We start from the raw sequence: 25931 nt of genomic DNA on the forward strand, positions 1-25931 counted from the left end.
TAATTTGGTATTTGATACCATCTTATGCCAGTGCTGGGGAGGGGGAAAGGGATTCTCTTGCTTCTGAGAAGAAGGGTGGTCCCTTCCGGTGGGAAAAAGCATGGTGTTGTGAGGAAGAGTTGGTTGGTATTTGTTGCAGTTTTCTGTGTAAAATGATTTCTTTGTCTTATACATTTTGTTATTATATTGTTGCTGTTACTGTTCATTTTCTTATCTCATTGCTGTTTCCACTAAATTGTTCTTATCTCAACCCATCATTTTCATCTCTTGTGCCTCCACTTCTCAACTCCATCCCCAGAGTGGGAAGAAGAAGAGAGAACAGGGTAAGCAAGCTAGCAGAATTTGGTTTAGAAGAGTCTTGTTGGGGCCACTGAATTGGGGAGTACCATTCCTAAACCACTGTGTATCTGAAGGACCAGCTTCTTTTACAAAGGGAGAGAGAGAGAGGATGTTCAGAATTCTGTAAAGTCTGTGCTTCCTTGGGAGACTAAATGTAGGAAACTATTACTGAAAATCTTAACCATGGCTGATTTCAAGAGAAATTATAAAAGCTTCTTTAAAAATTTAAGAATTAATTAAAATTAGAAGCTGATATTTACTTGATAAACTTAAGACAGTTATCAAAGTACTCATCATGTAGTAAATAAAAAATTTTAATTTTGAATTATTCATTCTGTAAGTCTGTAAATTATAAAGTCAAGATTTATTTCTGAAGTCTTTGTTGATTGCCAAGTTTATTCCTGGCATATGATTGGTTTTTTTTGCTATTTCTTTTATTTGCTGTTTGAAAAAAAAAAAAAAAAAAAAAAAAAGGAAGTGTCTATGCTACTAAAAGGTAGCATATCAGATTAAGCAGTTATGTAAAAGCATTATATAGTCATGAATCTACCCAAAATACTAATGCTATTCTATATCTCAGGATGGGGAAAGTAGTGTAAGTATAGAAAACTAAATTATATCCTACATATCTCTTCCATAAAAACAGTCAGACTCCTAAGAACTGGATTATTATCTGAAGGTAGAATTTTGCATGCTGGTAGGCAGAGAATTCTCATTTCGCCTTTAATGCTGAAAAACTAATAGGTCATTTTTTGGTAGCTGAAAAAATTATGAGTTTGTGCAGTTAAGCATGAATGAATAAATAGTATAATTTTTAAAAAGTAATTTATATGTTTTATAGAAACTTAGTTCTTACATTTAATAAGCTATAATGCATGGGTAACCAAAATACTTGTAAGGCTGTACCATATGTTCTGAATTTAATTCTACAAAAAATTTATGTAGCACAGTCTTCTTAGTTTGAAACTTATGTCAATGTAGTGCAACCAAATAAATGCTTGTGACCTGCTGACTTCCCTCTTTTCGTCCTAGATTACCACTGGCAAATTGATACAACTGTTGGATGTGGCTGTTGCTTCAGCTGTTACTGGTCGCAGATTTCTTGGATGTTCTCTATTTCCTCAAAATTAATGTTTAATAGTAAACATGGCTCTATATTTAGACCAATTGTACCTGCAAGAGCTAATATATTTTATATTTCTTATCTAACATTGCAAACTGAATCTGTTCCCCAAGGAGCCAGATAGGATCACTGACACCTCTGTGAAATTTGCACCTGATCAAACCTTGATTTTGTGTCTGAACTGGGAGCTGAGCAGTTGTACTTAGTTACAGTTTAGTATTACCTTTTTTTTCTAAACTCAAGAATTTTGCACTAAATTCTAATGAATAAGTAATTCTGCAATGTGAACACCATACATTGTTTTCTGTATTATGCTAAGTATGTTTCTTTAAATATCAGCTCAAGTGAGACTGTGTGCAGCTAATATACTGCATTGACCTGGGTATTTCCCTGGAATATGGTCTAATAAGTGACAGAAGTGTAAAATATGCCACACAGGGTTGAAAGATTATATAGATGTTATATCTATGCTATAAATTCTTTAGAAGAGCTCTCAGAAAATAAATGCACAGTACTTTTAATAGTTTCTGAATCTATAGAAAGAAGTAGTGTTTTCATAGAATCAACTGGGTTGGAAAGGCATCCGAGATCAAGACCAATCCTTAAATTTTCCTGGAAATTCATAAAATTTTCATTTGATCTGAAATTGTTTGGTTTTTTCAAAAATGAGGAACACACAAACCAGCTGAATAGATGGATATTTCAATGCAAATATGTTAACCCAGCATCACTTTAAAATTCATATTTGTGAATGTTTTGCGGGCTATTCTGCTTCATGATAGTAAAGAGCTTTTCAGACTGACATCTAAAGCTGCAAATATCCCATATACAAATAGCAAACATGCAGTACATGCACATATATATGCATACAGGCTAGCCTGGACAGTCTTTTCATTTCAAGATCTGTATGTGAATAAAAAGATTGTAATTTTATGCACAATGCAGCACACTTCTGAAGTGTTAAAGTTCTGAATTTGCCAGTCATCTATTCTCTCCTAGGAAAACACTTTTTGGTGAAATACGTAAATATTTTACTGTAGTCCAGAAATCATAATAAATAGAAATAAATCTACCAATTTACATATATTGACTAGGGATTAGTGTTCTAATCTGTAAGACTATGCCAGTGTTGGTATTACTCACTGAAGTAATGACCTGAACCTGTGGGCAATGAGAATCTAGAGATAGAGCTACAGACATTGCTGACACCATTCCTTCCTTAAGAACTAATTTCAATGTAAAAGTAAGTGAAAAGGCTCAGGTGATAGCTCATCAATAGAAAAGAGGTTTTACCCTTCTATACTTCCAATTGTCAGTTCTGCTTCTTCATTACTCAATCCTTTACAAATTCTCTGCCTCTAATGTACTTGCTTACTAATTTGCCCTGGATGCCTGGTGCCTCATGGCTTATTAGCTCTCTGTCATCTTATGTTTCACAAAACTCTTCCAAAAATCAGATAGATTTTGTCACATGAACTGTTTTAACCCAGCTTGTTTGGGTTGAGACCTCCATTAGAAAGTGCAAAGCAGCTAGGCAGAAGCTTAAGATTTTTGGAAATATTTTATGTTCTTATTTTGTCTTTCACCTGTTAGCTGCTTTTTTGAACTAGAGATATGACCTTTAATATTTAAAAAACAAAAACAAAAAACCCATCCAACCAACCAACCAAAAAAAGCCAGAAAAACACCTAGTGAAAATTCCATATATTTTTGAATTTAAACATTTAATAAATTAAGAAATGCCTATGTCAACAGTTACTGCTTTCTATCTAAGAGCCAGAAAGACAAGAAAGAACATAATAAGATAGTTCAAATTTCAATTATTCCAGAGCTACAGTATGTACAGATAAGTCCAAGGCATAGGCAAACTTTTTGTTTAGTTCTTTCAATCATGCCTTGTTTTGGAAAGAGATCTCATTTTATGAAATTCTCAGATACCATATTATGTCTACATTAGTCTGTAAGAAAGATTTCTGGATGTGTATGGGTTTTGGTGCTTTGGTTGTCACTATTAATTTTCCTGAAACTGTTTGCTTACTGTTAATTATGCATGCACTAGCGATGACGTTAGGAATGTCAGACCAGCTTTGTTAAAATGGTAAGTAAAGTTGCAACAAACTCAACAGAATGAAAACACTGGATAAGTAAAAGGTTGTTAGTTATAAGAGATGGGACTTGATTTTGACTTGATATTGATTTTTAAAAGGTTCACTTGACAAGAAATAACACTGTGCTTTTAAGCTCTATTAATCACCAGCTGGTTGTGGCCTTTTAGAAAAAGCTATTTATTTGATAGTATTATTACTAAAGTCCAGATCACGATACAGTATACCACATGCAAGTCAAATATTTTCAGAAACCTTCCAGAGCACTAGTGCTTCCTTTATAATGTTAATTCCCACCGAAGTCTATGGGTAAATCTTGATTTCTTTTGGCAGTCTCATCCACTTATTTTTAATTTGTAAGACAGAATATGAAGTATTACTAGTAGAAAACAAGCCCAAGAGAATTCAAATGAAATATATTTCCTGAAACTCTCTAGTCTCATGGGAAGGTGCCAAACATATTCAAGTAAAATTGAAGTCTGGAACTGTCTTGATTTGTCTTAAATAATTTATTGCACTAGCTATGAAACACTCAGGTGGCTAAAGTCTACTAGAAAAATCAAATGGTGGTTGTTGTTTACCTACAGACCTTATTCAGTATTATAAATCTTTGTTCTTTCTCAAATTTTTTTATTAAATTTTCTTATGTAATGCTTAATTGTTTGAATTAATACATACCTATACCATATATGATAGCACTTCCCTGTACCATTTGTATCAAAGGTTTAAAAACAAACATAAGGAAAGCATTTTTACAGTATAGACTTGCAGACCAAATGGAAAAGAAGTATAGTGACAAACACCAACATAAAAAATGAAAAAAACTGAAAAAAATTGAATCGGACCTGAAGAAGGCACAACCACGAAAACTGAGTTAGCAAACCATTATAGATGGTTCCTGCACTTTCCTACAGGAGACAGATATGAATAAGGAAACTGCAACAAGAACAGTGAGAAAGAAGTTCAGGTAATAGCAACATCAGTAAAAAAGACTGTTAATAACTTAGCTGAATGATTACTTTCACCTTTTATTTTGCTTGAGCCATTTTGATTATTAGTGTGTTGCATGGGTGTAACTTGATCTGGAATAGTAACAGTTTCTGCCGTATATTAATATGGTCCATAATAATACCACCAGTATCACTAGTAAATTCACGGTTCTATACATTGGGATAAGCTTTCTTTTTGCTCATAACCAACTTCTGAACATAACACTGGGGAGTATGGAGATTGCACACCTACTGTTTTAAATGTTGGGAATACCTCGAAGGACTAACATGAGGAGGAGGTGAGATGCTTTCTCCAAGTTACCTAGCAGAATTGACTTTAACACTCTGAACTTTCAGAAATCATAGATGAATATGTCATTACATATTCTTACTTATGTAGGTTAATATGCAATAATCTCATTCTGGTCTTTACTGTTCTTATCTTGCTGAGAGAAAGATCCAAAGTTTGGCACTCCCCAAAGCCCAAGAAATTTGCAAAAGTGATGTTTTTCTTATGAAGAAGCATACAGTGTCTGGGAATGTTATCCTGCTTAGGATTTCTGTCAAAAATGTTGTTAGAATTATAGCCTCCTTGAGGTTATGTTTCCATTTTTGTTTAGCTTTTATCCTAAAAAAATACATCTGTTTCAAGGTTTGTGCACAGGTTCTAAGTGTATCTAAAAAGTCCTCGAGGGTGCTTACTCAGTTTTCTTCTTTCCACTTTCTCCGGTTTATTTTTTATTCTCCTTCATTGTATTTATCTACTTAAAAAATGCCTGTCCTTTACTGTTAGTCAGGACTCCTCTGAACTAGCACTAGTGTCTCATGCTTTCTGTAATTATTAAAACTGGCTTCATGTGTTTCTTCCTATATTATGCTTCTAAGCTTTTACTAATAGCATTGTCTTTTTTTCAGATCATTTTACTGTATACTTACATACACACAGTACATATATACACACATATATGTACACAAACATGCATATATATACGCAAAGAATCACATATACTTTTAGACAAAGGTCATCCAAAATTATGCATACCCGTAAGTTGTGTCTGGCAATGAAAAAATGAACGGGCAGATTTGTTAATGATGAACAATGATGCACATCAGAACTTAGTTTCACTCAGTTGTCATTGCTTTATCAGACTTGAGCAGAGGAACTTCAGCTGACAGGTGACTGTGTCATCTAAAACAATAATAGTTTTCTAGCCAAGTGTTTCTGCAATTATGTGCTATAGTTCAATATGTTTGACTCACTTTTCTGCTGGCTGACAAGAGTGGGTTTTATCTTGCCTTTCGCTCTAGTCTGACCTTCTGCTAGACCACAGGCTCCATTCAGAGGTGTGGTCCTTGCCTGGCAGGTATATTGGAAGTGATGGTATGCCTATCACTATCCATGTGCACCTAGTGGGTACTTCTGATGGCCTTGCGAGCCCTACATTCTAAGTAAGATAGTAAGAAAAAAGAAAATGACTTGGCCTGGTTTCAGTCATAGATGAAGAGGTGCAAAGGTAGAAATCAATATGCAATTCTTAACAGCTACGTCTGCTTCATATAACCACCTGTAAATTAATGCACTAATAGCAGCAGATCAAACATGATCAAAGAAAAAAATATTTTTAAAGGAAAGCCTGACCTTAAAATACTTCTGTTTCAATTTTGTCATCATTACTGGTTACAGAAATTGAACTTTTATTTTCTCTTTAAAAATATGTGGGTTCCTTTGAAAGTACTAGATTTGTGAAATTAAATTGCTGTGTTGTCATACTACATCAAACAAAATGTGTTTCTATACTATGGTGTGGAGAAGAAGTTCCAGAAAGATCGACCACTGTATAAACCTTCAAAAAAGTCTCTCTACAGTTGTAGCTAAAAATGCTTGTCTCTGTCCCAGAATTCAGTTGTAACTTTTACTGTGCAACTCAGTTACATCTCAGAAATCTGATGCATTTTATAGACTTTTGACAAGATTTCCAAATGGAAATTGATTAGATTAAAACAATGATCAGGGACAATACATTACTGTATTACTTTGTCTTAATTTTAATGAGTAAATGGCACTCATACTTGTCCTAATTAGCAAACATGAGAAAAAATAATGATAAAAGAAACTATTTTAACTCAGTGACAGATATGAAATATGAAAAATATTGCCAATTACTGATAAAACTACATATTCCTTCTATGTAAATGATGACTACAGAGAATTCTAATAAACCACCTAAATTTCAAAGAAATTCAATATTCTTTTAGCATGTCTGTAAAAATATATTGAAATAATAATGTGGAAGTGAAAATATATATATATTTTTATAACTGCTCTACACTTCTACAACTGTTTCTAGGCAAAGGATTTAAAAATATTTAGGATAAATTAAACAGCAACATGTAATTGACACAGAACTCTGAGTCTCATTTTCAAATGCCTAAGTAGCTGAGAGCACCTAAATATGTAGATTCGGTCTAACTGGAATTGCAAATATTGGCCTGTGACATGTTAACTAATTAATCACTTGGACTATATGCCATTAGTTATGCAGCACATAATAGAGTCACTTGAGCTGAATTTTATGTTCCTGGAGAAACATCATCCTATTTTACAAATAGGAAAAGTAAATAATATGCAATACATTTTCTATGAGCCTTCTGCTTTAAAGCAGTGTGAGCTAAGTTCTGAACTCCTATAGGCAAAACACAAATGGCACGTGACAACATATTTTTAAGAAAGTGGTGAAGACACAAAAAGTTTCATTTCCTTTATTAAAAAGGAACAATGCAATATTAATAATCTTGGAATTGATTTTCTTGAAAATTAGTTCTATATGGAAGTTATATCTAAATTGTCTTTAAGCCTGACCTGAAATTATCTAGAAAAACTAGATGAGAAATATGTCCAACAGTTTTACTTGACTAAGTCCATAGACTTCTGCAAGGAGAAAGACAGCATGTAGTAAACAAAATCTAGATTGATGGATCCAGTCAGTCTAAAAGATTCCAAATCTTAATTTTTAAGGCCCTTTAATTTTTCTTAAAAGTGCAAACTAACAAACAAATAAAACCCCAAATCAATTCCTCCTATTAAAAAAAAATCAAAAAAAATCAAAAACAAACAAACAAACAAAAAACAAACAAACCTCTACTTTCCCCCATTGTGCAATATTCCAATGGACAGTCTTGAGCTGAGAGGACAAGCACATGACAGTCCTTTGCACATTGTTTAATGCACTACTGGAGGCCCTCAGGCATTAAAATGATTCTCATGTGATAAGGCTACATGTAGAAGCAATTGATTTGATCCACAAATACACTGCACTATCTTAGTTTTCTTTACCTATCCTTGATTGCACTATCTTAGTTTTCTTTACCTATCCTTGATAATAACAAAACACTTGCGTCCAAAATAAACCATATCCACAGTCAATGGCAGAGATAGAAAAACACTTTCTTCCATTCAAATAAAATGCATTTAAGAAGCAATTAGACTAATAAGGACCTTAATTTTTGAAAGTTGTTTGCATACTGATTTGGAAGGGCCAGGCACCAGGACTGTTTGACAGAAGCTTCAATGTGTGTGGAAAGACTTGTAGAGATCTTGGGAAGAAAAAATATTTGCCCATGGATCATTAAATGTGAGCAGAAGCAAAACTTTACAGGAGCCAGAGAATTAAAATGTATTTTTCTCCTCTTTCTTCACAGCTTTCTTTTCCTCTTCTTTCTACTCCCAGCATGCCTGAGCAATACACATTGATACTATCTGGTTAGTACTAAAGGTAGTATGAAAAACAAGCAAACAACAGACTTTTAGCATTCTAGAAAGAAAACAATAAAAATAAAAATATATCTAAAAAAACCAGCAGAAAATGAGGATGCATTTGGAACTATATGATTCCAAAAACCAATTATGAAGAAGAAACAAGAGATCAGACCAAAAGTGTAGCTAGAAAACAATGACAGCAATAACAAGAAAAGGAGTAAAAATGGGTAAAGTAAAAATGGGTAAAGAAAGAAAAGATCGGTACTGTGCCTGTATAATGGTTTTTTTCATAGTCTGTGTAAAAACTTCTATGTTTTTACACAGATGTGTAAAAACTTCATAGTCTGTGTAAAAACTTCTATGCACCTTCTCATTTTCTCTATGAGGCCACAGTATGACTGCAGTATATCAAGGAAAAAGGCAGAATTTCTCCATCAGTGCACAGAACAGTTCTTCAATAATTAAATATCTGTGACCTGAAGCTCATCAGGCATTTAGAGCTCTAGAAGTAGCTCCGGAAATTATAAGTTATATAATATATAAAATAATTATAACTTAAATGTCCATGTGTGAGAGAAGACCTCATAAAAACAGTTTAAACATAGTTCTACTTCGGAATTGGTTCTTCAGGTATTGACAAAAGAAATGTAGGATTTGCTTCTAGTGGTTTTATGCAATATCTCATCATCACGGCTAGGTTTTGCTAATGCAGGTTTGAGAAGGGCTCTACCCACGCTTGCTACAAGTGCACTGATGGCTAAAAAGGCCAATGTGAGATAGACAAGTCCGGTTGGAGAAGACACAGCAGAAAGACTCCCCAGGTGATATAGATGAGACGCCATTCTTTCTGCGTTGTCTTTTCTCCTCAAGAGTGATCCTGTGTGTGTTCTCAAAGGAAACATCAGCATTATAGATGGTGTGTCTCCAGGCCTCCCGATTGGAGGCCAGGGTAGACCAATGGTGGTGATCAATATGGCCAAGGCTGAGGGATTGTTTCAGGCAGTCCTTGTATCTCCTCTTCGGGCCTCCTCTCTTGCAGCAGCCAGTGGCAAGTTCCCCATAGAGCACGATCTTAGGGAGGCGATGGTCCTGCATCCTGGAGACGTACCCTGCCCGGCGCAGCTGTGTTCTCAGCAGCATGGCCTCAATGCTTGGGACTGCTGCCTGTTCAAGGACAGACGTGTTGGTCACATAATCCGTCCAGTGGATGTTTAGGATTGTACGGAGGCAGCGTTGATGGAAGCGTTCTAAGAGATGCAAGTGGTGGTGGTAAATGACCCATGATTCAGACCCATAGAAAAGAGTAGACAGTACATCTAACGTGGAGGTAATACTGCTGATAGCATTTGGTTACCATTGGGCACAGCATCATTACGGAGACACTGGGTCATATTTCAGCAGTTGCTATACAGAATTTCCCAAAATAAACCTCTTGCCCCATCCTTAAATCTAGATAGTCAACAATCAAAAATTAGAAAATATAGTTTTGAAATGAAATGCAGAGTTGAGATTGCAGATTTCCCCTTCATGCATTCCTTTAAAACATGGAAGGATTTCATACCACATTACTCTAAGCACTGTGAGCCAGAGTGTAGCCGAAAAGCAGAGAGGCTCCCCTATGGAGTAATTTCAGATAGGAGCTGAAGTTATGTGTCCCACATAATTCACTAGATGATGCTCTTTCTCTGATTTATACATAGGACTTAGACAGACTAACTCCTAAGCATATTAATTGGTTGGATTATTATGCTTCCCTGATGCCTTTATTTACGAAGTAAGATGAACTATTGTTACAAAGCAAGCAGGAAATATCCTAATACAAAAAAAAAAGAAAAAAAAAAGAAAAAAAAAAAAAAAAAAAAAAAAAAAAAAAAAAAAAAAAAAAAAAAAAAAAAAAAAAAAAAAAAAAAAAAAAAAAAAAAAAAAAAAAAAAAAAAAAAAAAAAAAAAAAAAAAAAAGGGAACAGGTTCTCTGCATCAGTGAATGAACAGGAAAAAAAAAAGTAAAAAAAAAAAATTGTAGATATTCTTATATCATTAGCATTTTTAAGTGAAATAAAGTTGATTTTTATGGTGTTATTACTTTTGATCAATTGATATTGGTGGGTGATAGATAAAAGAGTCCAGGTATTCCTAAAAATATAAGCTGAAGATAAGTGACCCTCAAGCCAATCCTTATTACCCAGGGGTACGTAATTTTGTTTCCAGAACTTGATATTTCTTATAATAGATTACACATACTGAATTCTTCTTTACTCAAAGACAACTGGACACTGTGCTACATAGCAGAGGAGGTTTTCTTGTTTCCACCTATGCACCTCCAGGTGGCTGATTAATTGCAAACAAGATACTGATTGCTACTGTGCAGGAATCACAGACAGGCATAAGGAGCAGGGCAAGCCTATGAATGGCAGCCAAGTAGAGTTGAAGACTCTATATTTTTAGAACTGTATATATGACTGCCTTGGGACATAAAATATCTCAAATGAGAAAGCACCAGAAAGTTACTTTTTAATACAGTTGGATGGAGAGGAAGATGCAGGACTTTGTCACATCGCTTGGAATCATATAAAGGAAGAAATCTTTCCTCTGTGATCTAAAAGGCTTTAGAATTATTTTATTCACCATAGCTCACTCAGGGTAAAACCTCCAGCAGCAGCTGCATTATGGCTAGGAAGATAGGCTAAAGCAAATAATATCCATTTAAGAAACCTTACTGATACCATTAACCTATTCCTACAATCAGAATTCACATTTGTTCCTTTTGTCTTGATCAGTTATGCTGACCTACATAGTTAGAAGGAAAGTCTGGCAAGGGCATAAGAGAGGAACCAGTTATTTTCAAAGCAAGTAAACTTAAAAAAAAACAGATTTTTTTTGGCTTGGGTTTTGTTTTGTTGGGATTTTTTGGTGGTTGTTTGATTTTTTTTTTTGGGAGGGGGATGTTTTTGTGTGTGTGTGTGTGTGAAATATTATTCTTTATGATTTTTTTCATCATAGTACACTATTTTATCCAGCCCTAGATCCTCAAATTCTACCCCTAGAGTGGCAGATTTCTTGGTCTGCACAGAAAATGTCATGTTGTTCTGTTATAAAAGGAGCTTTCTTTCTCCAAGTTGAATTACTATATATTCAGAAGATATTTAAAGATGGTAACGGTTTAGGCTACAGAGAAAAATCTCAAGTTTAATATGAATGTGGTTCTTTGCTCTGCTGGGATTTCACTTCATTGATCTTTCAGAATGTTCCTGTCAAATGGTATTTCGCAGTCTGTAAGGAGCAGCGGGAGCCTATCAGCAGAGATGTTGCAGGTCTTTGCTGTGTGGCTCACAGAGGATTCCATTTAGTTAAAAGCTGACAAAGTCTCCAAGCTGAAGTCTCTTCAATGATTAGGGGTCTACTAGCTGGGAGTATGGAATGGAAAGCAGTAATGAGGCATGAGTATAATTAATGCTAAGTAAGATTATTAACAGGATATTTTTTAATATTATTTTTGCAACTGATAAAATATACATAATGTTTTCTTGGGTGAGTGCATCTTTCTTGACAGCCACAGCAAAAACAGTCTTCCAGAGGGGAAAACCATTATTTTCTGCAGTTCATGAGTGTATAGACTGCACACTTATGCAGATTTCCATATTGAGTCTAAATCCTAATTTTCCAACTTGTAGTTGTCATTGTAAACAGACAGTTTATTATTTTGAGATCCCACTGGAATTTGGAAGCCCCAAGTAGACTTTCTCCAGTGGATCTACTGTAAAATAGTAGTTATGAGTAGGTGATGCATTTTCTATCATCTGCCACCTCTCATTGGATAAAAAAGGGTATAGTTCAGGCAACTAAAAACATATCAAAAAGGCTTCTTGATTAGAAAGTGCTTTCTTCTGCCAAACTCTTACTACTTATGCAGAACTAAATTAACCTCCTGGGACCATGACTTTATCTGACAAATCAGTTCTTCATCTGCAATTCCTGTTTTAACTTTGTTCTGCTACATGATCTTGCTTGTAAAACATTTCCTCAAAAAAGCCATTAGGGGAAATGTCAGATAACTCAATTCATCTTCTAAAATGAAACTATACAATCAAGAATTGTCCTTCTGCTACAAATAATGATGACAAGCAATGGTCTGAACTCAAAATGGGTCTACTTTATGTCAGCATTATGCTATTGAATTCAAGTTAGGCAAATATTAAATTTTTTCAGTGGTGCAAGAAGGTAAAGAATCCAATTGCAATACTTTTGAAAGTTCTGAAAAGAGACGTTCACTAAATATATGTGTCATGAAGTCTTGGTGGATGATTTGTGGGTGAGAAGAAAAAAGGTAAGGATGTCTGTTTCAACTGAGATGGATCATAGAACAGTCATCAGCTGCAGCTCTAGTGGGAACACATTAAAGCTGCTTTCTGTCTGAACTACTCATTGCTTAAGAGATAATTGCTGAGACCTGAAATCAGTGACAAAACAACTACTGAAAATAGTAATTTTCCTCTTCCATTTAATGTCTTCAAACTGAACTCAGGGTAGCTAAGAATTACACATCTGGGACTGAAGGGAATAATGTATTTATATCAACCCTGTTGCTGTTTTCAATTGTAATCTAAAAGAACTAGCATAAATTCTGCACATATGGTTGTTTACACCAACTGCACAGAATTTCTGGTTGTTCTTTTAGATTATTACACTGGTTGTAAATATATCAGGGCTACGAAATCTCTTTAAAAAGGCAGCTTCTATTAATGAATGTGCTTATACTATAGTACTATACATAAAATGTAAAATAGTGTTATTCTCTTTGTTTTGGTTTGTTGGTTATCTACTCTTTTAACCTTACAACTCATGTGATCATTGCAAAATAAAAGAGGACGGAAGTTTTGGGAAAAAAAAGAAAATCTGTATTATGCTAAGGCTAGAAATCTGAGAATAGCTGCAGAGGAAAGTAGGAAGAATGGAGATTCTTTTTAAGGGAGAGACTACACATGTATGTAATCATATTTTCTCAATTTACTATGAAGGTCAGTGGATTATTCTTTTGCACAGTGAGGTTAGCACAGAATTCTGAAATAATATCATGCATCACTCAAATCCTCAATAATTGCAGAATATTTGTGTCTTATTAATGAAAAATATTTTGGTGCATAGGAAAAATAGGCTTTTTGGCAATTTTTGTTGGTAAAATATTAAGCAGTATATGAAATAAATTAACAAAAAGAAGCTTGAAGGGTTACATTATATATAGAAATATATACAAGCGTACATTTTTCAGACTTTCCAAATTACACACTCATTCATTTATTCTTCATGCCGATCTGGAACATATACAGTCAGTAGCTGAAAGAAATCTCTCTCTGAAAAATATGATGCTTTGTATGCCTTGTAACACTAATGTTGTTCCTGCTGGGATTTCAAAGGAGCATGCTCAGATATAATTAATGAAAGTAGAAAGGATGTTTGTCTCCTTTGATGATTAGGTTTCTTTGTAAGGATGAATATGACTGAAGAAAAATCATAAAATTAATCAGCCAGAAATAGGCAAATTTGAACCATTTGGTCATAACGTTAAGATTGGGAGAAAAATTAAGAAAAAAGTTTATTATCACTACTATCATTATTAATGAATACAATTAGTAAAATTAATGTCCTTATCTTGCAGGACTTAGAGGCCCAGGAATAACACTAGTAGGAGCAGAAAAGATAGATGCATTAAAAAATGAAAAAAAATTCACCAAACAGTTCAAACTAAGTCTCTAAAATGCAATGTCCTCTTGAAACACTCTTTTTGGAAAGCTTTGGTAAATTTTTAGGGTACAATTAAAGCTGTATAATATGCAAAACAGTAGATGGAAACTCATTCCTGTGATGTAATTTGAACCAAAAAAAGAAAAAAGAAGTCTCATTCAAACCCCTAGTTCTGCTCAAAAGATTTGGCAACAACAGAGTAAATACGGCTTCACTTATCCCCTGTATTTATGTGGTAGAGAGTAAAACCTCTAAAGCGCGGATTAGGTATTCTTAACACATGGGCGGGCAACACAGTCTTGACACCACGAATGTGAGCTTACATATTCTTTTGACAGTAGCTCTTGGTTCATTTGTCTGAAGGTATTGTCTTCCAAATATCCCTATGTTCCTTCATGAGCTGCAAACTTGAGACAAGCTAATTTTCTTCACATGAGCTGCAAACTTGAGACAAGCTAATTTTCTTCACTCCAGCTAAGGAAAAAAGAATTCAGAGATGTTGTGAGTGATCTTGTTGTTCTCTCTCTCTCTTTCCTATTTTATCAGTATTTTTTCTCATAATGTTTCTAAAATTCCTCATAGTTCAATTTCCAACTACATGATATTGCATTTTGGCTAGTATAATGAAGCTATTTCTTGTTCTGTAGGAAAAATTAAGATGCAATTAGATTCCTGTGCTGTTTTGCTGTATAAACCTATACATTTTCTCAAAATCTGAATTTTTAGGGGGGCTTTGGTGCAGTGACGTAATAAAATAATAAGATGGAATGGGAGAATAACCTCATGGGACATAGTGTGTAGCACAGAATAGGTAAGAAGGTAAGAAGACAAGAGTGAGAAAACTCTTTCAGACTTATAAAAGTGAGGAAACCAGGGAAAATTCCAAAATTTCACATTTACTAAGCTATGTTACATTTGTTTTGAAAGAATAATCTAAAAAAATAAAAGTACGGTATGTCTTCTAAATCTGACGGCCCTTATATTGCAGCATAGTAGCAAAGCACCACCTCCAGATTAATTTTGCTCATCACAATACATCCTGAAGGACCAGTTGAGATCTTAAAAGTCTGTGGTTTGGAGTTCTCTGGAAGATAGGACGAAGCCAAACCTTTGAGAGATTTCCAAAAGCAAACAAACTATGGTGTTCTGATGCACTTTTAGCACTCATAAATTGCAAGTAGGACAAGAAGAATTTAGTAGTCTTTCATACTGCTATTAGCATGAAGTGGTCATTTCAACTATACCATGTTCTCCATTTTTTTGCCAGTTTTTCCACCTGGCTGCAGCACTCACTTCTTCACCTCAAGAAACAAAATCTTTCATCTCCCAAAGTACCACTACTAGCCCTCTTCCCAGATCATAGTTGGCCTACTCTGTGCACAACAGCAACAGTCTACAAGTGACATATTGAGGGGAAGAGTAAAAGGTTTATGCAAGAGCAAGCACACAGAAAAGATGTGCACTGCTCATCTCTTGTCACAGGGCTGTGACTAGATTCAGGGATAAGAGCGAGGTTCTACATCCCAGGGAAAGACACTCTCTGTTTCTTCCTGTCTGACAGAAATGGCTTCCAGGGGTCTATGCTTTTACCATGTATAATAATTTTCACAGAATCAGAATACGCCGAGTGAAAGGGACCAACAAGGATCATTGAGTGCAACTCCTGGCCCTGCACAATACCATCTCCAAGAGTCACATCATGTGCCAGAGGGTAATTTTTTTTAAGACACCTCCAAACGTTAATGAAAAGAATCACACAGGCCTTGTAAACTGATGTTTTACCATCAGCAAACAGGCAAGTATTCCTCAAGTTGCCTACCTATAGTGTCTATCTGTCCACTTTCCTCTGTGAGATCTATTTCTGTCCCCCACTGGTAACTGAATCCCATTAGAGATTTTACTTCATTACATCTGGTATTTTGTTGCCACTTATCAAGAATTTTACATTCCTTAGGTATTTCTTCCCTTTGACTGTTTTACCATAGCCCTCTCCTTGCTATGACTACTCTTTTTGCTTTATAGATCACTTAGGAGAAAGGCATTAAGGATATGTTCAAATGCTGTATTACAAAAACGTCTGAACAAGCTCTGTATGAGTTTCAAAAGCCATGCAGAGTGACATTAAATCTAAGGCATTCTTGCTGAGAGGCAAGGTATGTTAGCATGAGTGCCTTATCATATTCAGTATTTGAACAGTTTGTGTCCCATCCTTTTCAGTGTGAACAGAAAGAGTTCAAGTTGCCTGCAGTATGTTGCACTGATATATTTTTACTGAAAGATGTAGTCATTGTTGATAACATTACATTTATCAACACTTCCACTCTCAAACTGTACTGGCAGTTTTTCTTGATTTCTTTTCTTTTCTTTTTTTTTTTTCCCCCTAATCAGAAGCCTCTAGAAACTTTTGTCCTGAATTAATTGTTATTCTCAACCATGCCGTACTATCTATCTGCATACAGTATTTGACAGTCTTAATTTTTTTTGTTTGTTTTTTACACATAGTGTTCATCTGATGATATCCTGTATGTCCCTTACGGGTTGGTTTTGTCACAGGTTATAGCAGTTGCTAGAATGTGCTGAACAATTTCAAGGGTGTCTGGTGTTTTAGCCTTTATTGGACAGCTGAGCATTAAAGTTAAAATCCAAAAACACAGTTGTAAACTGAAATGAAAAGAAATCATACTTTAAAAATCATGCTTTAAACTGTTTATACTAAGACCAGATCTGAAAGGTCTTTCCCATATTTATTTGATTTGTGTAGTTGTGTTCTCAGTCCACTTAGGCAGGGACTCTATACTATATATCTGCTAGGTTTTTCCTCTATGAAAAAAACTTAGTTTTAAGAAAGAACTCTTTCAGTGGGCAGAAAACATATGATAGTCCTTGCTATCTCACATACAGCTATGCAGATGCAATCTCCCAAATGTATGCACTCCAACTAATTCAAGAGCTGAGTTCTGGAAGACATTTCCCTAAACTAACAGCTTCCTAGGAATTGCTTTGGGAATTGCTGGCAAAACAATTTTGTGAATGGAGGCTTAGCAGAACACTTGTCTTCTCCTCACAGAACAATTTACCTTTATCTCTCTTCCAAACCCCATAAAAAGCAATCATTTAACAGCCCCTAAAACCTTCCTAGTGAGAAAATTATGCATTCCTTAATGTATTCTCTTATAAAGTGTTTTTATTTATTGAATCAATACCATAGTGTATCTTTCCTTTAGTTCAGAAAGAGATGCCATACAAACAGCTAAACCAGAAAAATGACTGTAGCTTATTCTGACCCCTGAGACCAAACACAAGAATCATCAGCTACGTTGGGTATCTTTGAGACAATCCATAACATTCTTTTAAGATATCTTTTTTCTACAAGCACCATTTGCACTTTTCTACACCTTACTCACTACACAAGAAGAAAACAGCCTGTCAGATACAAGAGACAGCTTCTTGTCTTCTTCCTTTAGCTCACTGGTATACCTTTCTATTGACATGATGTTCACACAACAGAAAAAGCATTTAAGGACCAACTGACTTCTAAGATTTCTTTATGTTGACCACAGCTGACATCAGAGTGGACTCAGTTAGAGGACCAAGGTGTTAACTTCATGTCAGGTTTTTTTTAGCTCATAATACGTACTCAGTAAGCATAACATTAAAAAAGCTGGGAAAACATACTTTTTTTCTTCTTTTATATGTTAGCACTTTCTGCATTTAAAATGTCACTGTGAAGTTAAACAAGCAGAGAAGTTATTTCAGATACAACTAACAAACCATTTCTAATAATCAGAAATCTGGTAAAATAATCCTAAATTTCTGTTGGAATGAAATTGGAGGATTTTATTATTTTGTAAGAGTACGTTCTGTTAGGTGAGTGACTGTATAGCAGAGAGTGATATTTACTCAACAGTTTGTAATAACTAATTGAAATAAAATAATAAGATCTTGCTGAATTTCTCTTTCTAAACCTTCTTGAAGAAATACAGATTAGAATACACATAATATATAAAAATAAAATAACTCTTAAGCCTTGTGCCAGATGTTTCTGGGGAATTAATTGAAATTTTCATAATACTTTATAAGCAAATAATTATAAATAAATTCTAGCATTCTAAACAATTCTGCTTTGTTATTTCTATTAATAACAATGATTCTGTTTAGAAAAATAAGTTTGATACACTTATTAGAGGGTGTGGAAGGGGAAATAGAAGTTGTAGGAAAATCTACCCAACCATTGTTTCTCACCTCAGTTTTCCTGTGTCACTTCTTCCCACATAAAAAATCCACTCCCCTCATCTGAAAGAGATGGCAATTTACACATTTTCTCATGAGTGTGGTTAATTCACTTCAGGATACATTTATATTCCTGAACTTAACAGCCTTTGTTATGAGGCAAAAGTGGTTAAGGGACATTGAGATATAGCGACTGCATTTTAAATTTAAATGAGCTATATATTCTTGCTGTTAACTATTTATGGATGGAATGGGAAGCAGGGCTTTTATGCACATGCAGAAGAGTATTGCCAAAAATGTTAAATGGCCAAATAACTTAGTGTTTAAAAAAACCAGTTTTCTTATACTGCCTCTGGAAGAGATACTGTGGTGTGAATCTCTTATTCCCCAATCTAATGTTTTTATTATGGTCTGCCACAATAAAAGTTAAGATTGTGTTTTCCGACATTTCTTTTGAGATGCAGTATTTTTAAGAAAAGGTTAAGTTCAACTGCTTCAGAAAATCTGTCTTCACATTCTCCTCTAAAGAGAGACTGAGAAGCTTGGGGAAAAAAAAAAAAAAAGTAAGCTGAGGATGTGAAAGGGTGCCCTCTGTTATAAAAGATATAATTTAAAGAAATTATGATAATTGCTGATATTCATGTAGAGAACTGCTTATAAGGTAAAAAAAGGCAGAATCCAATTAAAGAAATAGGGATTTAAATGGATTGCCTCTTCTCAGAAAACTCTTGAGTAATAACAGCATTCAAAGGAAGTTAGTTAGAGAAACACTGGAAATACTCCTGTATTGGAATTGCAATTTCTAATTCTACATTTGAATCTTTTGATTCGAAATCAATTGGGTTTGTTTTGTTCTGTTTTGTTTTGTCTGTAATTTAGGACCCAAAGCTGTAAGAGCAATTCAGGCTACCTAGTCACATATATGTTTCTTAAAATGTTTGATGCAACAACTTTTATTCCTATTTTTTAGTTAGAGAACATGAGAAATTGTGGATAAAGGACAAGAGTTGATTCATTTCTATCAAACAGTACCTAACTTTTAAAATCCTGTGGTGAAATGAATGAGGATTATAATGTAATGTTCTCCGTAAGGGTATCAGAATCTGTGTTATGCATAGTAAGATATCTAGGTGTCTTGGAAAAAAAAAAACCACAGCTAAGATCTGGCATACTAACAATGAAGAACAGCCTAAACAGCTAGCAACAGCTAGCTCTGAACATTTGTTTGAAAATTTGGCATTTCCTTCATTTTTCTGTCTCTGAGAGTGTCTTGTAGATAAAGTGCTGAGGATGTATGTACTCCAAAATTTCTAGTTGAATTTGTAATTAATTTATTGAGACTTGACAATAGTGTCTATGTGTTCTACATGTTTATTAAACTGAATATCATTATTTTGAAATATAACAGAAATGAGGTACGGGAGATTCAATGCAATTGCTTTTTTCTCTGAATTTTCTCTGAATAAGGAAATTAGGAGCAGGGGGACTAAGGAGTTATTTCTTTCTCCACCAGTTTGTGGTTTACAAGGTTCATTAACACCTTCAGTAAAGGAGCATTGACACTAGGCTGATCCTATCTAGGACTAATTTGGCCAAATATCATCATTAGCAAAACCAGTCAATTTGTATGCTTGCAGAACTGAATCTAAGGCCCAATAAAGATGTAATAGGTTTGCTAAAACATAATACCTGGATTTCTTGCAACCATTTTATATATAAAATGTATATATATATATATATATGTATGCATGTATTAGAATAATTTTTTTTTGTAGTAAAAACAAATTTCTTGACTAACATTAAGGGAATACACAGTGAAAGAAAGACAATTCTGTCTAGTCAGACCTCTAAATTAGGGCTCATCTCTCTTTTGCAGCAAGTATTATTTTAATGGATTGAATCCTGTAATATTTAACAATTCTGTCTCTCCTGGTATTTTGACCAAAAATAATAATAATAAAAAACTACTCAGTTGTTTTATTCTTCAAAAAGTGCTAGATTTCCATAGTGCTACTAGAATTTTCTGAAGAGTTGAAAGGAGACCTGTAGAATGAAAGTTTTTCTTTCAGTTCATCTTGTGAACGGTGCCAGCAGGAATTCTTTAATACTACTATATTTATGCTTTCATTTCTTCACCAGTTTTGGAAATCAGGGACTCCCATCTGGCTTCAAACATGTACCTAGAAAGGCTGTAAATAATGTGAAACTAAATCTAATGTGAAACAACCAGTATCAGGGTGAACGTAGACTCAATAATTTCAAGATTGAAAATACTATGGTTCCTTTTAAGACCCCCAAATACCTCATACAAATTGCTCATATTTTCATTCTACAAATCTGTTAAGTGTGTATTGGATAAATGAAACTGCAGATTTGTAAAAAAAAATTTTGTATTCCAAATGTTCCCGTCAATTCTCAAGCAGATAGGGTAGAGTTTCCTGCTTCATGGCACCCCAAATGTGTGAAGCTATTTACTTTGCACCTGTGTAGAGGAGGAGATGTATTGGAAGCCCAGCTGTGGAAGCTTCACAGCCCACATGAGCTCAAATCTAAATGAAATGAGAGCTTTAAAAATTAATTTTAAATTCTCCAACTTTTAAGTGGACTTATTCCTTTTTATTAATAGCATTTTTACCTCAATACACTGTGATAACGGTATGCTGCAGTTTGTAAATAATCTAATTCACAAAGAATTATTATCTGATAAACTGATGTAGTAAATATATTGAGTGGTTCTTCAAAATTGGATTTTTTATAATCTTTAAATATAATAGCATATTGTACAGAAGATTTACAGAAGTTAATCATTAACTATCTTCTACTCCACTGGAATTCAGATAGATCCAATACATGCAGATCCACAAACATAACTAAATACAGCACTTAATCATTGTAAATTGTTACAAGAAAAACAGGTTTTTTGCGGTATTAATTCCTTTCATATTTGTCATAGCATATTAAATTTTAGTTAAGAGATCTTTGTTTCTGAAATTTAGATCAAACTGTACTATCACACTCAGCTTTACTATATTCACTGTATTTGATGACTCAGAATAAACTTGCTGTTCTAACATTTTTTTGGAAGGTACTTATTAAGTATAATTTCAGACTCATGTCAGTGTTGTCATGAGTAGGACTCAGGCTTTGGGATCATGGGTGCTTTATACCTTTTACAGAACTTGGTAGAGAGAAGATTGGCAGTGTTTATCCCTTTTTTGGTATGTTATAAAAAATTTGACTTAGACTGATGAACTGGGTAAATTCTCAATGTTCTCATAATCGTCTTAAGCTACCATGTATAATCATTAAAAAAACACTATTAATAACTTTATTTGTGGATAAGCTTTTTCAGGAAAGCAATGATAATTTTGGGAAGACCTACTGCCATGTAGACTGCATTTTAAAGAAAAGTTTTATATAGTGTCTTTCTAATGCATCCTTTCATCTATCATTATGGTATTTGTGCTCTTTTTTATAACAGATACTAAGATGTTTAATATAGCTTACATTTTACAAATACCAGATAACATCAACTTGCTTGATAATTATGTTTTAATATATTTGTAATGCAGTGTATTAGAAGTGTTCCTTCAAATTTGCTTCAGAAAGACAAGTCACTAACTATAACTTTCAATTTCTAATGCTCCAAGGATAGAAACATAAGTCTAGAAAGTTACCAACTCTTCAAAAAAAGCAAAGTGTCAAAAGTATCAAAAATATTTTAATTGAAACTTAACTTGATACAATTTTATGCATGTACAGAGAAATTAGTTTTTCAATATTTTTAGTTTCTTTCATAACCCAAAATAGTCAAGCACCAAGAGCTCTTCTAATTATGATTCTGACAGTAAAAGTGAAATTATATCAGCTAGATTTCCAGAAAGATTCACAACCTGATGTTTTGGTCAATGCCATTCTAAAAGCTTTGTTTAAGCTGTAGGAGTCTACAATGCTTGAATTGTTCTGATTTTTCTATTATTTTGAAGTCTACTCATTACTTCTCTCAAGAGGGAAAAGTAAAAGCATCTTTTCACTTACAGCACTGTGCAAAGGAACAATGAGATATGGGGCTTATATTTCTGATTCTGATTGGTATACCTAAATTAAAACTCTTTTCATTGTAAACTCTTAAAAAGTAGTGAAGGAAAACAGAAATGTACTCCTATATCTTTTAAGAAGTCTGCAGTGTTTAAAAACCTACCTTAAGTATTTAGTTAAAAAAATTAAACAGTTAATTGGCAATTAATTGTGCTTTGGTGATATTCTCTTACAGCTCTTACTGTCATCTCCTGTGGCCAGGTATAATAAAAGTTTATCCTGTTGCTGTTGGCTGACCTTATGAGTTTCCTGCTCTGAAGCACATAGTAGGGTTTTGAGCATGAGGTGAAATGCTGTTTAAGACCTCTGTGAAAGGCTGTCAAAGACCTCTGCAGCAGAGGTATCCAGACAGATTTGATTTGAGGCTCACAGCAGTAATTGTCTGTATGCTTGATGATGAGAAGGTCTCTGGCTTGTATCCCTCTATAAAATTCTTGGATGGAAATAGTCAAAGTTTCTGTTAAAAAAAACAAAAAAACCACAATCAACAACAACAAAACAACAACAACAAAATCCAATCTATATAAGAAGAGATTTTTTCCAGTGTGCAGAATGAACTGATGAACGTGAGAGTGAGACACAGACTATCTGTTTAGCATATAGATTTGTTAGTCAATGGGGTTGTTGAAGAACTAAGTTCTGCCTCAGAACTTTTAAGATGACAGAGGTTACTTTCATTATTTGGGGGGGGGTGGGTTGTGGTTTAAATTTTTTTGTTTGTTTTGGCTTTTTTTTTTTTTTCCTTCCAGCAGGAGAGGTTGAGAATGACCTAATTCTGCCTGATCAATAGATGAAAGACTCAGCTGAAATGTGAGAGAACTTCAAATTATGATCTTCCCTCAGGGTCTTCCACATTCTTCCTAGAAGCCCTTGTTGTATGGATATCGTCTTTCTACTTCTGGGGGAAAAAAGTACGGCTTAGTATTGTCTATCTTTTTTTTTATCAGGTCTGTGGAAAAAACTTCTTAGAGCACAAGAGGGTAATCCACACTTTAAAAACAGCCCAGTGTTGCTGCAGGCTGAGCACACAGCTTATAGCTGGTGTTTTAGCCTCCACATGAGATATTTTGGGGGCACTGTGAGAGCTCACTGTGAAGTCTGGGGTGTGTTCCCCCAGTGGTGCTGCTGCTGTGGCTTTGTTAAGCACTGAGTTTTGCTCTAGAAAAGATACCTCATCTCTCAGCACCTCTTTGAAGTCCTGTGAAATAAGTGGGATGACTGCAACATAGACTGAAAGTTAACTGCGTGATGACAGAGGAAATTCAGTCTTCTGGTATGAACTGAATGTTCCTTGAATTGTCTACTCAAACAATTTGGTATTATAAAGGAGTCTTAAACAGCAATTAAAATATTAATGTAAATAAAAACGTTCTCACACAGGTCATGAAAAACTACTCTGGAAATGTTTAAAACAAACTAGTTAAGTGTTTAATTCCCTAGGTACAGCAAGATGTAAATTCTTGCAATACAGCTTCTTCCTTTTAATCTCTGTGTAGTGATGCTTCAACAGTCTGAGCCACGGGAAATTTTTTTTAAGTACCTATTGTTTTTACCAGTGTTCAGAATGAAAAGAACAAAGCCAAGGACGTAGTTTACGTTCTGCATTTAAACAACAGTTGATTAGGTGATAACAGTATTAATTACTCACTGGCAGGCAAACAGCCTAGGTAATCAAAAATGCATATACTGCAGTGAGATTTGTATTGTCATGAGAAAATAGATGCCATCACAGCATCTTGGAGAAGGAATCTGGCCAAAGTAGGGATCCTCTCTATCTAGGTGAACCAGTACTGCCAGCTGGTAGATTGATTGCATGACTACACCATCACTGAGCACCTGGCTTAGGCTGCATCTAGAGGTAATGTCTACATACCCTACTTACTAGAGGAAATGGCAAGGTTAGCGTTATTGTGTAAGTACTAACAAAATCTTTGCACAGAAAATTGATTAAATAATAGATATTACTTCCTAGAAAACTAGAAATAAAATATTGTATTGAAGCTACTATTAAACTATATATTTATAGATTTTTATTTTTTTTAGAAAAAATGGCTTGCTGTTTTCTAAGTAAGATGTAGTTTGTAACATTTATGCAGTTAGAAAATAAAGCCAAGTTTTACAATGAAACAAAATCAAGAGCCAAAGTAAAATTATAGTTAAATATCACAAACGTATCATGAAATCCATGACTAATAATACTTAACATTTTTATAAATTAGTTGCATTCTAAGTGTTATCTGTAAAAGGACATTCCAATGACTTCCACTGATACTGTTTTTGCATTTCACTGACTGTCTCTTTTATTTTTAAAAAATATCATTCCAATTATGATCAAGTAATAGAAATGAGTTCATTTAGAAACACAATCTGAAAATCAGATATTATATATTTATAAGCAGCGTGTATAGTTTCTTTTTTTCTTATATTTCAGTTACTATTTTCAGAATTTTCATTGAAAATAATCTAAACTCTCATTATAATGAGGCTGTCAAGAAAATAAATAGTGAAAATAAGAGTTGGAAGGAGATTTGATTTTGTACATTTGTACAGTTTGTATAAAGTACATTTTGTGGCAAGGAAGCAATTGATTGTTTCTCCATTTGTATGAGTGAGGTTAGGTGAACCCACATAAATAGCACTTCTGAGATCACTTCCAGAAGCTAGAGTTCTTCTACTTAATGATTTTCAAGTTTTGAAATAAATGTAAAATTTAGGAATTTATCTTCTCATTCAAAGGTGTGGGAGAAAGCTCTGAATCTCAGGAGACAGAAGGAAGAAAATTATAATATTTTAGGATAATGCTAGCACAAATGTGGGGTTTTTTTATGGTGCTGTACATGTGACACTTTTCTTTTGTTTGGTGTGTTATTTAATTGCAGGTTTTGTTTCAGTTTGTCCTGCCAGAGGGAACTCCTTGTTTATGTTTCATTTCTGTGTCCAGTTATTAGAATCACTGTACTAATGCTAGGGTCTTCTCATAAATTCAATTACAACAGCTGTTGCATACAAGCAATTGGACATCTGTGCAGTAGCTCCCTCGTTGCAGCTTCCTTTTACCATTCTGTTGCTGCAACTAGACTCATAATTTATATGTGCACTGTGCCTTCCTTGCGTAGGATCTTGAACGATTAACTGCTCATAACCTCTTTCAAGGCAGGTAAAATGCTAATATATCCACCTTCCCTTGTGGAACAGCTGGCAGAGTACTTGGAGCCTAATTTGCCCGCAGAAGGACAAAGGACAGAAGGCAAATAGCCAAGACCAGTCACATTAAACCTTGTTTTAAATTGAAAAGAACAGAGGTGCAAAGATAGCCACTTTGAAGCACGCTTTTACTAACAAAGGAGGCAGAAAAATGTTTAAGAGGAAGATGAAAAGGTTGTTTGGATTAGCTGTTGCAAAGCTGAACAGAATTGTGTTACAATAAGTGATATAATCTTCTTTCCCTGCAGAGATATGGTGATATAAAAATCCCCCTTTGTACTGGTATTTTTATTCTGTATGAAAAAAAAAAAAAAAGCAATCACTCTGTTAACCGTGGTTACACAGCAT

The sequence above is a fragment of the Empidonax traillii genome, unplaced genomic scaffold (genome assembly GCF_003031625.1).
Source record: "Empidonax traillii isolate 1590-97213 ecotype Southwest subspecies unplaced genomic scaffold, ASM303162v1 scaffold855:size277195, whole genome shotgun sequence".
Lineage (NCBI taxonomy): Eukaryota > Metazoa > Chordata > Aves > Passeriformes > Tyrannidae > Empidonax > Empidonax traillii.